Source organism: Etheostoma spectabile, chromosome 9 (assembly GCF_008692095.1).
Source record: "Etheostoma spectabile isolate EspeVRDwgs_2016 chromosome 9, UIUC_Espe_1.0, whole genome shotgun sequence".
Classification (NCBI taxonomy): Eukaryota; Metazoa; Chordata; class Actinopteri; order Perciformes; family Percidae; genus Etheostoma; species Etheostoma spectabile.
The window spans coordinates 19894629-19911253 of NC_045741.1; positions in this window are offsets into that span (position 1 = coordinate 19894629).

Consider the following 16625-nt stretch of genomic DNA (forward strand, 5'->3'; position numbering starts at 1 on the left):
ATTCTAAGCTAGAAAAACGTGATGCATATTTTTCCCAAAATTGTGCTGGCCTAATCCCTACCCAGGGTCCCACCTAGTGATCAAAAACACAGTTCTGGCCTAATTACATTTATAATCAAGGTAACCCCACAGTATGTAACTGTCCCACAAAGCATCATTGTTGGAGTTCTGAAAGACCAGTCGCTTAGTCACTAAACTACTGCTGCCGATGAGGATCATTAATAACAATTTTCAGGCATCCCAATGCTACGGATTTCAGTTGACAAACATTTCACTTTGATCATTATGACCCCAACTTTGCAGCACCATTCCTAGGACTTTTCCTCATGAGTAGGTCTTGAAATTGCAATACAGTGATGGCTGGCCATCAACAGCTAAGAGAGAAATAGAATTGTATTTCAAGAAGTACACAAGTTAAAGTTAGTAATTAAATGTAGGGTCTGCAACAACTTTTTTTCTTCTAACCTGTCTCTAGAATTCATCTCCTCCCACTGCATGTCAAAATGTGTTGCCAGCTTGAGACAATTTTCCTTTCCATTCCTTAAAATGGCTCATTAGTTTCCCATGCACCCGTTGGTTAGCCTTATTGTTCAGCAAACCAATATTATATGATGAGAGGAAGAACACAGAAGGAGCTCTGGAGACTAATTAGAAGTCCTCAAACTTAAAAAATCTGTTCAAAGTGTTGTTGTTGCCAACACACAGAGGCAGTGACCCGGGGTCTCATTTAATGTTTCTAAGTATCTATTAATGTTCCTTGGGTTATGTTTAGAGCTAGGGGATGCACAGGAGCAGGAGCTGATGGATGAGAAACATTAGATGCCCAGCAGGCACTGAACAAAAATGCAGTCATATGTCTATTTTTTTCTTGTGTACTTCATTTCATTTCTCTTTGGTGGAATATGTTTCTGTTTAAATAATTTATTGTTCCCTTTCTTCTTGGTTTCTCTCAAAAATCAATCGGGGGCTGTCCTCTCAGAGATAAGCATACTGTGTTAATGTTAGATCTTTATCCTGCCAGGAGAACCACCAGCACTGCTGCTGAGTCTGCTGATAATTGACATTTTCTCTAGATGAGGGTATTTATCATTGTATCGTTGTCCATGGGAGGCTCCGCAGCTGACCATACTCATACAATTTTCTGAGAAAGAAGCTGGGATTTTGGACTCTGTATCCAGTATTTCATGCAGTATTCATGTTTCCTCATGAGAGGAAAAAGTTTGTTTCTTAAGGGAGAAAGGAATATTTCCATTGCAAAGCAAAGCATTGAGCAGAATAATACAGGGTGAATGTGAGCTTTTGAAAAGGTGATATGCACAAAGTGACCTTTAAATCTCACTCCTTTTTGAATGACTTGGGAAGTGCCATTCAGTACACAGAGCAATGTGACCAATATCCCTCCTCTAGAGGACACTGGATATTGGAAGCATCCACTGCAGCTGACAGTGATAAAAGTATACGTATAACATTGCCGGAGCAATGTCACTTTAACCATAAGAATTTGCATTTAATTTACATAATTGTAAGATTAGGGACTTGAATTACAATATTCTCTGCAGATTATTCTGTGCCTCTCCAAAATAATGTGCCTTGTAACCAAAGATTTGTTTGTATAGCTTAATACTTGCTTTCAGCAATGACTGAAAGCCATAGTTGGCTTTCATTTTAAGCACCCATAATAACTTTGATTTGAATATGATGAGAGCAAATAGTTAGGACATAGGCCTTCTTAGAAAAATTGGCTTAATAATAGTCACCATTGTCATTATTGTACAGACCAAGCAGGGATGGCCCTCAGACAGGACAAAGTGCAGCATTTGAGAAAAGAAGCACTCTAATGTTGTTGCTAATCAAATTCAAGGCATATGCCAGCCCAGTCATTAATTTTACGGTTTAGCTGCCGTTGTCAATGGCACATTATATTAACAAAACCAAATGAAAAGCTAAGGAGTAAGATGTGATATATTACTGACATAAGTCCTATCAGAGAAATGCATTTTGAATGAGATCACTGTAACTGCATTTGACACACTTCATTTCATCCTCATCTGTCAAGTTTAGCGTCAGATGATGGTAGATGTGCAGGGCTTAATGGTGGGTACGTGGCAATTTAAAAAGTTAGAATGCTGTCTGAGTCCAGGTCACTTCCGTCTTTTCAGGGTGGAACACCGCAGCGTTTCACTCCCTTTTTTTGTCACTGCATTGGGAAAGTTAAACAAACTAAAATAGTGTCATTAAATTGAACTCACTTTGGATAGCGTATTATAATTTCTCTCTCTGTCTCCCTCTCTCTCTCTCTCTGCAATCAGGATTAGGAGTGGGTAATGTGGAAAAAATCTTTTACGTTGTATAATTTTGTATAATATATAATCTTTTGGAAAAAGTATTGGTAAACCGTGTATGGATACAATTACTTGAAATGTAATATCCAACATATAAAATACCAGAAAATAAAGGTACTCATTTTCAAGCAAAAGTCATGTAAAAATCCACTAATGTTGTATAGGCTGTCTTGCTTATTGATTATCAAAACTGCAGGAGATGACAGTTGCAATTCATACAATGGCCTCATAATAACATAGATTTGAAGGTGTGGCAAAATATTTGAGGCATGACAAATTTATTTTACCTCACACGGTTAGAGGTACCGAATTCACTACTTTTAAGGCACTGACCGAATTTCCTCTAAAGTATAAAAAAATGCCTTGTCATTGAATACTCAATTTTAATACGGAGTAAATCTAATCAGCACCAGGGAGCCAGTAAGTATGCAGAATGCTTCTACCAAGATCTAATCATGTTTGTAATTGGCTGTCTAACGTTACATGTCGTAAAAACTAGAGATGGGCCAATACCAGTTTTTGCTTACCGATTCCTATACCTGAACTTGCGAATCGGCCGATACCAAGTACCAATTCGATACCAGTGTGTCATATATCTTTATCTCTTTTAACAACTGTATACTACTCTCCCTATATGGATGTGATATGATTTCTATCTTTGTTGTCGGTTTAGCTCAGCTTAAACTCTTTCTCAGGCCAAACACAAACAATGAATACCTGAGAACCTTCTTTTATTATGTCAACTATAACGGAAAAAGTACATAAATAAACTACTTCAACGTAGATTTTCTTTAGGGTTTTATAATGTGGTATCAGATTGGTACATAAACTCCAGTACTTCTCAATACAGATACCAGCATTTTAGGCCGTATCGAAGGCAATACCAATACTGGTATCGGTATTGGAACATCTCTAGTAAAAACAGGCAGGAAAAACTGTACGTTACATAGAGATGAGCTCACGTAGTAGGAGCAGAAAAATAAATAAAAAGATTTGTGTTGTTTTTGTTTTATAAAATTGCTATAGAAAAAATTGTAGTTTAGGAACCGGTATCAGAGTCACGGTATTGGTACCAGTATTGAAATTTTTGATCGATCCCCAGCCCTACTCATGGTATATATATTGTCATTTTGTGCAATTATAACTGCACTTAAAAGTGTAATCCTAAAACATGGCATATTTCACTCTAGGAACAAATTCCACTGCAAAAGATTTTGTCTTGATGAGTGCTCTCATTTGTCAAAATGTATCAGAGATTGCTTGAAAAAAATCTGTTACATTACAAACTGAGCTACTCAACAAATTGAGTATTTCAGATTTTTTAATACCTACCATCAGAGCTAACAGTAAAACGAGCAAAGTAAAAGAAAACTATTTTAGATTCTCCTTAAGCTAACAGATCCCAGAGATATGGCTCTTCACTGGGAATGCTGTGGTACGTGGAACAACTGTGCTTCAACACTGCTATGGGTTCTCTGTACATAGTAATTTGATGTGATGAAAAAAGTCTGATTGAATAATCCATATCACCTTACCCTGCAGCTATGAACATCCTCATGACACTGCATGTGTTTTTCTCTCTGACATACAAAATCAGATTATGGGCCACTGATATAAAACTTCATTTGCACTGCACTCATTTAACCCTAAATACACAGCTCTGCAGTGAGTCAACAAAGCGAGTGAATTTGTTTGTATCTGTCTGCTATATCACTCATCAAGGCTTTGCAATTCATGTCAGCAGTAAAACTTTATTACATAGTATTAATGGATTATAATAAAAAGCTAGACCCAGCTATCTGCCTACATACGCTCAACATCTGGTCGTCATTGGTCTAATTATTGCAAGTAATGAGATGCTAATTTCAACACTCATACTGCATGCATGAGCGGCCAGATTCATGTGAAACAGAACTGTATGACAAAACTAATAAATAAAACATCTTACTGGTGGTAAACATTAAGCAACTGAGGGAAAGAAAACAAAATGGGGAGGAACATGGGGCCCGATGATTAACAGTGCTTTGACATAATCACGCCTGTGCCTGAAGGATGGTTTCTTTTGCCCCATTGTTAACTGGTTTATGAGGAGAGTGATGGGCCATTTCATTACCTCTGCAGTAATTAATGTACAAAATTAAGCAGTCTTTGATCAATTGTAGGAACCAATGTTGGGAGATATTTAAGTATTTAACTACTAAATTAGCTCAGAAGTACTGACAAATTCATGCTAAAAAGTTAGTGTGTCAGCATATTATCATAAGGTACATTAGAATGAGTACCCATTTCAGATTTTGGTAATGCTGCCATTGTCTGGCTACTGTGTCACACTTATAGGAAAAGGTACAATTGTTAAGTATGAGATCTGCATCTTGGGAAATAAACTAGCTCAGTGCAATGTAAAAATTGGCTCTTGCATCTCCCAGTAAGGCCAGAGTTGCCCCAACCTGTGTAAAGAATAGATCTCTGGGGGCAATTCCTCACAGCAAATTTAACAAGAAAACACATATAGTAATGCTATAGCTTTGCTTGGTTCACCTACCTGTTGGCACTGGTAGCCAACCATTATTTGTAATGGCTCCCAACTGTAATGACATTTGTATTATAGACATGGTATTTGTAAAGATTAATGTGATCAAACACAAAGACAAAGACCTTCTTCTTCTTCATCTTAGATCTAAACACTTGCCAAGTCACTTTTTTTTAAAACTATTAATTTATTGACTAATACCTGGAACAATCATTCCCATCCTACAGTGTTCTTATGCAAGGCAAACATTGTTCACTGCTCCAGTAAATAGGACAAATCTTATGGGAGATATTAATGAATGTCATATGGTCATTTGCATATTTGTGACATCATTACGCAATAATGTGCCTAAAGCTTAGTGGTTGTGTCAGCAAGGTAGATGGAAAGAAATAGAAATCTTTAGCCAAATAATCACAAATTCAGTACAGGAATTTATTTTACATCATAATTGTCTTTGAAGTAAAAAAATTAATTCTACAAAGGGAGGGAAAAAGATTAATATAAAATTCTCAAAGATGGTTGGCTTACCCAGGGCCAGGCCAGTTCAGCGCGGTCTTTCTCCCGTCGCGTCCCACTGTATCTCCTACCTACACCCTGTCCCTTCCCCCCCCATTTCTACCTACCTGCACAGTGAGGAGAGAGGGGAGGGACTGCTCCTCCACTCCTCACAAAACAGATTCAGAGACAGGTGACTGTTTTGGCGGCCACAGGAGAGAAATCCCTCGCATGCTCGCTGGACAACACTGGTCACTTTTTTACAGAAAGTCACTGTCTTTTCTACAGAAAGTTGCCAGATTTGTCGCTAATCACTTTTGAGAAAAAAAAAAAAAAAAAAAAAAAAAAAAAAAAGTCACTAAGGTGTCTGAGAAGTTGCTAAATCTAGCGGCAACAGTTGGCAACAATGGTGTTCATGGAGCCAGACGCTGAGTGCACCGAGGGGAGGGGCTGTGTATGTGTGTGTGTAGAGAGACTGAGGAGAGTAGGGAAAGGAAATTCACCTAAATGAATGTGTGTTTTAAATAGCTTTAAAAAAATAAAAATAAAATAACAACGAAACGCAACGTGTGGCGGCCAGTGTTGACTGTGTGGTGCACGGCCACAAATTAGTCTATGTGCCGCCACAAATTAGTCTAATTTATTTTATTGTTCACTTTAAACTCACTTTACATTAACTTTGTTGTCTCTTTTTTCTCTCTCTTTTCCTCACAGCGGCACTCATACGCTACACACGCTACATGTGCTCGCTCTACTTGCGCAACGACACGGGCACCGACATCACTCACTTAAGGCACCCTGCCATTCTCGCACTAACTTGCGCTACTCTTGTAAGGGGTTTGCAGTATACCGCACTATCGCAGGAATTTCTTCCTTTTCAACCGTGGTAGAAAAAAATCCATACTGTCCCAGCCCTAGGGAGCGCAGCTGGCCGCTGACAGACCCAGATCCAGCGGGAGGCTGAGAGATGTGCGCCTGACAGCAGTGGCTCCGCCGGCCTTAAACTTGCTGTTTGGCCAGTTTGTGGGAGAGTCTGGTACAGTAAAAGTCTTCTTCTTTTTGTAAATTGGGTGAACACACCCTGTTCCCTTCGTATGTATGAAAATAGGGTTTATGTTTGCAAAATGTGACATTCTTAACAAGTCACTATTTCACATGAGCAGCTGTAAAGCATTAAAAAAAAGAAAATCAAAGCAGTCTTTGACTCATGAATTATTTCCCTCAGTTACTGAAGTCTTTGGCACTTGGTCTCCAACTCTGTCGAGAGAAGGGATTTGAATTGATGTGACTAATGTAAAACAAGGCGAACTGTCAGATGTAAGCCAGTCACTGCTGGTGCACTTTTGCACCCTCCATTTCCAAGGCATAATGATGCATAGCCATCACACTTAAGCCCAGTCTAGTGCCTACATATGGAAAAGGTGTCAGTTGCAGTGAAGGAAATTATGCAGTCCACTAGTTCCCTGTCTAGCGTGGCATCTCTGTTGCGAGCCGCTTTCCCTGAAGAAGAGATGACATGTTTATGAGTTATTCCCCTGATGGGGCCTACACCTAGGAATACAGACTTGTCCTTTACCCCTCACTGGCCCGCTGAGGGAAATCTATTGTGAATAAATGAATAAAAAGGTTAATGAAATGTTCTCTTCCCCAAACCAACTATTTAAGAACCTAGCTGGTTAATAGTTGTGCAGAAAGTATAATTTGACACCGAAGAACTGTGATCACCTCAGGATAATTAATATCATGGAATTAACCTTGGTCAACTGAGCCCTTTTGGTTGTCAAATGGATGCAATGTATTAGATATTTTAGAAGCAGATATGCAGTATAAATGTTAAGTCTTTTGAAAGCTTCCAGACATGGAGTGTGAAAAGAACAGACCCCTAGGGCTGTAACCAACTATTCCACTTTATAAAGCTCCCTTTTTCAACATGATCCGGTTGCCTTCCTAAGTAGCTACCAGTTGAACACTATGTTCAGTGTTGTGGAAGTAAAACTTTAGAACTCACAAAGTAGATATTAGGGAGATGTAATCATGTGGAAATACTGAGCAATGAATGTGGGCTAACAATGCATTATCCATAAACTGACATAAAACATCTTAGAATGAATGCCTTTGTATATTCTACAGTCTCACATGAATAGCCATGGCTTTTGAAAATAAGAGGAAAATAACCTGTAATAATTTGTCCCTCCAGTCGTGTGGAGAGATACTGCTGTAGTATTCCTCTATTTGTCACTGTCAGCCTCCAGACTGAGGATATGAGAAGGCGGCAGAAAGAATGGGGGTGAGGATAGTGGTGGTGAGAGGAAAGGGAGTGTGAAGAAAACGCTGAAGTATGTGATTAAGAATAATGAGTAAAAAATTGCATAAAGCCTTCTCCCAAATCACATATCAACTCCACGCCTGGCATTATCCCTGAAGCATCTCATCAGTCCTGGACCAAGTCCCCATCGTTCTGCGATGCAAGTACATGTGTGTGCACACACACACACTACACACTACACTACACACTACACACACACACACACTACACACACAACTATAGCAGTCCATTAGCAACTAACACATGAGCCAACATCTCTCTCTTTCTCTCCCTCTCTCACTGTAGCTATCTTTCTCTCAGTGGATCTACATTGTCTTGGATAGTAAAAAGCAATGGCAGGAAAAAGACCTGTCAAGGTTCATATCAATACGGTGACCTTCCGTCCCTTGCTGCTGTTCCAGCACTCCAGCAAACACAGCTAGGCCTGACCGTTATCTCCAAACTACTGTTTGGAGAGGCATCTCTATCAGAACAGTGGGAAAACATCCAATGCATATCAATTGGAAGACTTTGATTTTTATTTGTTCTGCATTTGCTCTGTCTTGCTATGGTACACAGACATGACAGCAGGGTCCACTGTATAAACTCTCAAACCACTTGATTCTTGTTGGACTTTGGGGGAGAAATTCAATCTGTAAATGTTAAACATACAAGTCATTTCTCATTTTGCCTCCCTCTTTCACCTTTGTTACACAATATATTAGATCTGACACTGAGGGTTGAAAAAGCTTTTTTTTGGACGGAATAGTTTAACATATGTTAAGCAAGCTTTAGTCGGTTCATTTGGAGATCATTCAAAATGCAAAACACCCCATGAACCTGCTGTAACTTGATTGTAAATTAGCTTATCAAGTTCTGTTTGCCTACATATACATAGACAAAAAGCAACATGGACATCCCATTTAAATATTTTTTTCTCACCACCTTTCCAATATTCACTGCTGTTTTTATCTCTGCTTGGTTTCAATTTCTGAGAAATATATCCTGTTTTTGTTAAATTTGGCCTTTTTTTTTTAAACCAGTCACTCATTTAATTTGTATATCTGCTATTTAATGCAGAAATGGTAGGATACAACTGGCTTGTGGTAGTTTGTGGAGTGGAAGCAACTCCTCATGCTATTTATTGTAGGTATAGATAAAAGGATAAGTTAATTTGTTTATTGATATAAAACTATTTTTAATTCTGAGTTGGGACTGTTGGACAGATAAAACAGAAAGTTACAATATGTCACATAGGAAGTTTTTACTAGAGATGGTCCGATACCATATTTTGCTTCCTGATACCGATTCTGATACCTGAGCTTGTGTATCGGCTGATGAGAATATTGTCCGATACCAGCCTGTCATATATTTTAGTATGTTTTAACACGTGTATACTATCCCTGTATGGATGTGATATGAATTCTATATTTGTTGTCTGTCTGGTTCAGGTGAAATTCTTTGTGAAACATGAACAAACACAAACAATGAATGCAACAAAACTTTCTTTATTATCCAGTTTGACAGTCAGTTATAACGGAAAAAGAACAAATAAACTACTTTACCGTAGATTTTCTTTAGGGCTTTATCACATGGTATTGGATAGGTACATAAATTCCAGAACTTACTGATACCAGCATTTTAGGCAGTATCAGAGGCGATACCGACACTGGTATCGGAAAATCTCTATTTGTTTGTTTTTTTTACACTTTTTGACATTTTATAGACAAAATGACCATCTAATTAAAGGTGCAATATGTAACACTGACAGCTTGTGTTTAAAATAGTTACTGCAGTACAAATTCAAAATACTGGAGAGAGTTGTCTCCCCCTTGTCCCCTCCTCCCCAGACTCGTAGTTCACGTTGGTTGCAAGGCTGAGAACGCAGTATCCACAACAATTTTGCTAGACGCTTGTCTCACATAGCCAGACGTTACTTCACAGCACAGCTGAGTAGCTAAAGTTAGATGCTGGCTATATTGACAGTTATATAATCCTGTGTTCACGCGGAGTTGCATGTTCCCAACTAACAAACACACTTCCTCAGCTTAGAATTACAGTAGGAACCGCAAAAAATTCTACAAACTAGCTGTCCTTTCCACCCTTTTTTTTGCGAGTATGTAAACAACTCAGGCACTATAGCTATAGCTATATAATTCAATGTGAGTATGTGAATGTTTAAATTACATAACATGCCCGTACCTTGAAGCTGTGATAAATTAGCCTGAAGCTAATGTTTACCTGTTCAGGAGGAAATTAGCCAACTCTGCGTCCTTTGGGCTCTAAACTGGCTCAATCTTTCTAATACATTTCCAATATTTACCCGGGTTTTGTCACTCAACTTTTAGAAACATGACGTCTGTTTTTAGGTTGGGTAGAATCTATCTCCGTGGTCTTGTTCGTTTGTTTGCTGCTTTCATGGCTGTACTAACGTTACAGCTGTAACATGCTGGGTTTATGTTTTTACAGGTATATCTGGCAACCCGGCCTGGCTTTTAAAATGGGCCGTTGATAACAACACACAAAATACTGGCATTGGCATTGTTGTCAGAAATGATAGTATTTCAACTTTGCATGTTACCTTAATATATCATGACGCATAGGGGTCATTTTTGGATTTATTACAGTAAATATATTACATACTGGACCTTTTAATTAAAAGATAATCAACAGATTAATCGATAATTAAAATAATTTTAAATAGCAGCCCTTAATAGCTGTATAACAAATCAAAGGTACCTTAACCACAACACATCATATCACTGTATGATGACACAAGGGTTGCACCATTTGGAGAAAAAGTCATATTGGGACTTACAATGCTGCGGTTATGATATAATGGTATCATGAGTTTACGTGATAATTGAGGAAAATGCAGAAAATAAGCTACTACAATTTTGACATGTGTATTTTGTGACTTGAACACACAAAGGTAAGGTAAACAAGCATAAATAAACAAAACGTGCAATACTTTTTTTAAATAACTTATTTTAGGAAATTAAATAACAAATACATAAATTAATAAGTTTTGTATGCCCTTATTAACGATGACATTCAAGATGAGTGTAATATAATAAATAACTAGTGATTAAGTTAAAAATATATACTTTGTACAACCTCTTATGTCTGCATGCTCTGAAGCCCTCTACACGTATGATCACAGACCATACGCGACACACGCTACTACCTAAACAGACTGACGGGTCAGAGTGCTAACACAGAACAAGTATTCAGGCATTAGTGAGAGCAAGAACGGTAGGCGAGTGAGGTCAGTGTTTGAGTGGTGAAGCCGCTGAGCGGTGTTGGACTAAGCTTAGGGGCTGTGTGAGGGAAAAGCGAGAGGAGAAAAACGGCAAAGACAATGTAAAGTGATTCAACAGAGAACACCAAGCTTTGTAAGACACGGTGGCTTCATCTGTTGTTAATACGTTTGTTACGCAAGTAAAGGGTGTTACAACGTGGACATGTGGTGTACATACATTTTTTTTGCGGTAATCGCGATTTAGATTTATCGCACAGCCCTAGATAACACTAAATAATTTAAAATATAACAACCACCTCTACATGATCTAAGTGGTAATCTCATACAGTGAATCAGGAGTTTTTTTTTTTATAGATAAACACAAAATTCAGTATAAGCAGTTAATCTTACTACTAGCAGAGACTCAGAAATGTGTCTTACTTTCCAAAGCAATTTAAATGCTAACAGTTTGAATGTAATATGCTACTTAGAAATAGAAATGTAGCAAACTTGTGAGCTATACATTAAAGTGATTGTCCCATTTTGAACGCTGAGATCTAAAAGTCCTCCACTGCGAGTCATGTGTAGTAAATGAAATGCAATCATTTTGAAGATGAGGACACATACTGCATACTTTCATTTAAATGTGACTGACTGACGGACTTGCTGAATGAAGCCTAAGTGAGTTGTGTGCTTGAATGCAAATCTTTGTTTTATAGTATGTTGTGCCATTGAATTTATAAATCTCCGGATCATACCATTCTCATACAAACATACTTCTTACCACCCAGTTATTTGACTGAATATAACTGAATATGATTCCAGACACCTACTACTGTCAGTGAACAATTAAGTGAGTGAAGGGATACAAGGAAGTTTTTAAAATGATGTGGAGAGTTGGTGGCAGATGAGTGCAAACATGTACTACGAATTAATGTCGCGTCTGAACGTCATTATTGGGATACTGACACTTTGGGCAAAGGATAATACAAGGTCTGGGTTAGGGTAGGGTATGCCCTGCTGAGAACATTTTCCCACTGGTTAATAAACTTGTGACAACATCAACGTTACAGATTACACAGGACATTTTACAATGAAATATAAATATTGATGCTCAATATTTGTAGTAGGCTTATTGATCTCTGGCCTCTCTGGTCGAGCTCTCACTGCGGAGCTGGGGTTCTGTAGCGCAGCTGCACTGCGTTTCTGCTTGAGTTTACAGATGGCCTCTTCAACACTCTATGATTCCCCATTAGCATTGTTTTTAAATCTGAAATATTGACAAATAGGCGCTTTGTTTTTTCACACAAAATCCTTTGCCATCCTCTTGTCTGTAAACTAACTCTGTACTGCTGTACGGAGCAGACACTTTCAGTTTATTATAGTTGTGTCCACTGTCCAACTAAATATTGAAAACACGTTAGTATTTTACAAATTAGAATTTTTTTATTTGATCAGTGTGGGCACTGATAAGCAAAAAAAAAAAATTAAATGGGTATTCTTTTTTCTATGTGACAATATTATGTTTGTTATATGCGGTGTATGCTTGACCACTACAATATTTAGCACCAGAAACACTGACTTTCGTCTGTTTTTATATTTTTGCTTCATTGCAGAAATTTCCATTCTTTCCCCTGTTATGAAATTTTCTCGTTTTGTAACCGTCCATCTCTCCTCTGCCAAACCAATCACCCTTTTGAGAGTGTGAGACGACAACATATCTGTCAACTTCATCCTCTCTTTCCCTTGCTGTCAGTGAACACTGCATCCCCTAAACAACTCTTTTAAAGGCCCTTCACTTTTTTTCTTATATCACCTTCTATTTTTTACTTTTTTAGTGGGATTTTCACACCCTAAGAAATGACAAAAATGTTCTTGTTTGTATACTCTGCTGTAGGCCCGCACGATTAATCGTTCTAAAATCGCAATCTCAAGTCGCCCTGTTCACGATTTCATTTTAAAATAAATTCAATTAATGCCGAATGCATCACAAATACTACTACTTTCTTCTTTGAGTTTTAGACACAGACTGTATAAAACAGGTTTTAAAGCGCTCCCAAGCGCTGCAAAGCTCTCCCTTCTCTTCATTGAAGCCTTTATGTTTACATGCTTGTGGTGATGCGCAATGTGCTATATGGTGCTAAAATGTGGATTAATACCGGGATGTCTACACAACTGTGTGAGTCGATTGACTTCAAAAAGTTCACCAATTTACTCTAGTTCAAAACCCCTGATGATGTCTGTCTTCTTTAGTCTGTTGGCTGTTTAGTTTTTTCTCCTGGAACACGTCAAACACATTCTGCACTTACTTCTGCGTCTTGTGTTGACTTTTTACATATCTGTGCTTATCATCATAAGTACATTGTTTGTACTGGTGTTATTTTTGAATACATTGTGAATACATTTCCAAAATTGTATGATGTTTTTGTTACACACAAGTTATTATTACACAATACTTTTTGACCTTTCCAAAACCCATACTGCAAAAAAGACTAAACTAATAAAAACTAAACTTAAACTAAGCATTTTCAAAAACTAAAAACTAAACTAGCAAACCTGCTTTAAAAACGAATTAAAACTAAACTGAAATTGAAAACAAAAAGTCAAAACGAAATAAAAACTAATGAAAACCGTAATTAATAACCTTGGTTTTGTACTGTCAATTTGTTTTGTTTTGTCATAGTCAAAAAAAATTGTGGCAGAGAATAGTGATATTAATTCTAAGCAAAACAATTGTGATTCGAGTTTTTCCCCGAATCATGCAGGCCTACTCTGCTGGCCATCGTGGTTATCTACCCATACAACACTGTGCTACTAGCCAATGCCAAATAGTTTATTAGCACCTTTTTTTTTTAATTTTAGAACTTTCTAGATTTTTGATTTACATAACAAAAAACGACAAAGATACAATTTATAGTATTGTCCCAACCCATCCACCAAGGCTCAAACAACAACAAAAGAGAATAAAAACAAATGGGTACACAAAATATAGTTACAGTTCCTGTACCTCACTTCACACTGCTCAGAATGGGAATATTATGCAGCATTATACCACATATAACCTTATACCATATATCAATAGACCAGTTGACAGTACATCGATGGGCAAAGGAGAATTACATCATGTGAGGGATACATTTTCAACAAATTCTATAAAGGGGGCCCAGGTTTCAGCGTATCTGTCACGTAAATTATTCCGATTATATCTCAACTTCTCTAATGGGATCCCATAGAGTACCTCTTTGACCCATCTAGCACTTTTTTTTTTTTATCAGTTCTCTTTCCTTACAGGTATGTGAAAATACTACTCAAGAAGAGAAAGAAAATGAATGGGCAAGGACTTGCTTGTTTTCTAGTGGTCGGTCTGACAGAGCTTCTATTTTAATCAGTATAGCTGTCTACACAGGGCCTGTAACAGATGTCCACTATTTCACTTGCACTAAATACGTGAAACTAGGGGTGGGAATCACAGGGTACCTCACAATACAATACATGGCTCACGTTACCAATAATGTCATGGTATTTGACAGCGCGCCCTCTAAGGTCTACTATGTCAAATTTACTAACTGTTCCTCGCACCCGACTTAGGACCCGTGGTGTCCGAGCCTTTAAGTCGGTAGCACCGAGACTTTGGAACACTCTGCCAGGCGTTTGGTTGACCGGTATTTACTTTATTATATTTTAGTTTTTTATGATTACTTTATTTGAATTGTGCACTGTTTTAATATGTATCATATTGTATGTTTTATGTAAAGCACTTTGTGATTTTATCTGAAAGCGCTATATCTATTTTTACTTACAATACAGCAATTCTGGGAAAAACAATTGCTAGACAATCATATAATGTCTAGTTTTTCAGTCTGTAAATTAAAATTACAGAACTATAGAGCAATTAGGGGTCCAAAGTTGTGACTTAAACGTGTCTGAGGCATCTGTTTAAATAAAGATATTTGACGGCAGCATATCAATTATCGTATTGCATGAAGGAGGACAACAATATATCGACGTACCGATATTTTGTCCCACCCCTATGTGAAACGATGTGATTCTAATGTTTATGGCTCATGTCTATTTTCTTCATCTGTTTTATACTACAATGATTGTATAGTGATTGTGTATTTGGCTCTGAGCGCTGCCTACACAGATGACCTGCGGTCAGCACTGTGCCTGAATGCATCCTGTGTAGACACAGAGAGGACTGAAGCTGCTACCGCACCACTGCTAATGGGCCGCTTTTGCTGTGTAGACATTGTGTTAGACATGACTTGGACCTGCCCTCCTGGACCTGTGACATGACTTGAGACTTTCGCTAAAAGACAACAATGCTATGTTGGATATTTGTGGGTGGTTAGAGAACTATTTTAAAAAGGAAGACATTTTCCATCTAAAAAAGGGAAATGTGACACATTCCTAGAGTTATAGATTATTCACAGAATGCCTTTAATTAATTCAGAATCTTATCTAATTTTGCTCGCTTGTTGCACAGAATACATGTTGAACATAACTGGCAGGATCTATGGTGACAGTATAATGGTCTGTTAACAGTAAGCCCATGATTATAAACGTTATTGATCCCCATGAAGAAACACGACTTTGTAGCAGGAATTGTAATGAGACACAGAACAAGATTCATAAAAAAACATTGCAAAATAGAAAAATAATATATAGCTCATATAGTTGTATAAGATCAAGAGTAGGAATAGTTAGCTTTGTGCAGCTTTATGAAATTGTCTGTTTTATTCCATTCCAAACAAGATATTGGATGAGAAAATCCCGTCAATATCAATATAGCTTGGTGTTGCATAATCCATTTCTTCCTTAACGTAAAGCCTTTCTCACACACTCCGAGTAACCCTGTTACAACGGGCCAGTAAATAGTCAAAAGTAACTGAAGGTGCATTCTCAGAGATAGGCCTGTTTTATTTAATATAGGCTTTTTATTTTATGTGTTGCAGCTAGGGCTGCACAATTATGGCCAAAATGATAATCACGATTATTTTGATCAATATTGAGATCACAATTAATTATCACGATTGTCTATGTTAACCAAAACAAATTTTATTGTCACATAGGCTATTTATAACTACTTTCACATCCATATTGTGCTACATTCCTCTTATGTTGAAGTTGTATGTTGTACACACTGCTGAAACACATGTAAATGACAAATATCTAAATTAAATGGCCTAGGATATATAAAAAAAAAAAAAAACATATCTCGGAGGAAGCTCCTTCACTTTTTTTTTAACAATAACTTTTAAGCTAGGGAGAGAGGGTGTGTGTGATGGATGTATGCTACTCACAGAGTGTTGGCTGACTCATTATGAATGGGTCCAGCGCGGGTCGAATCAGCGGCGTTACACACGTGGTGTGTATGAAAGGTCTGTATCGTATGGCCAGAGCTATGATATTCGGGCCATGGGTCACATCTCTGGCCCAGGTCCAGCAGGCTCCGTCTCACACGCTGTTACTCAACAAGCTGAACTTAGTTGCATTCAATGACTTCTTCTGTGTTTTTTCCCGTTGCGGCCATAATAGCAGAGTTACCAGCGGAAACACTGGTAGGAATACAGGTTTGCCCCTCATACTTAACAATATACAGCTGTGTTAATAACAATTAAAACTGTGGACAAATGTCAGAAATGTGGACCGGTGCCGTTGCCGCTGTGTCTCTCCGTGTTGCTGGGAGCCGTGTGTGAGTAATGGGGGCGG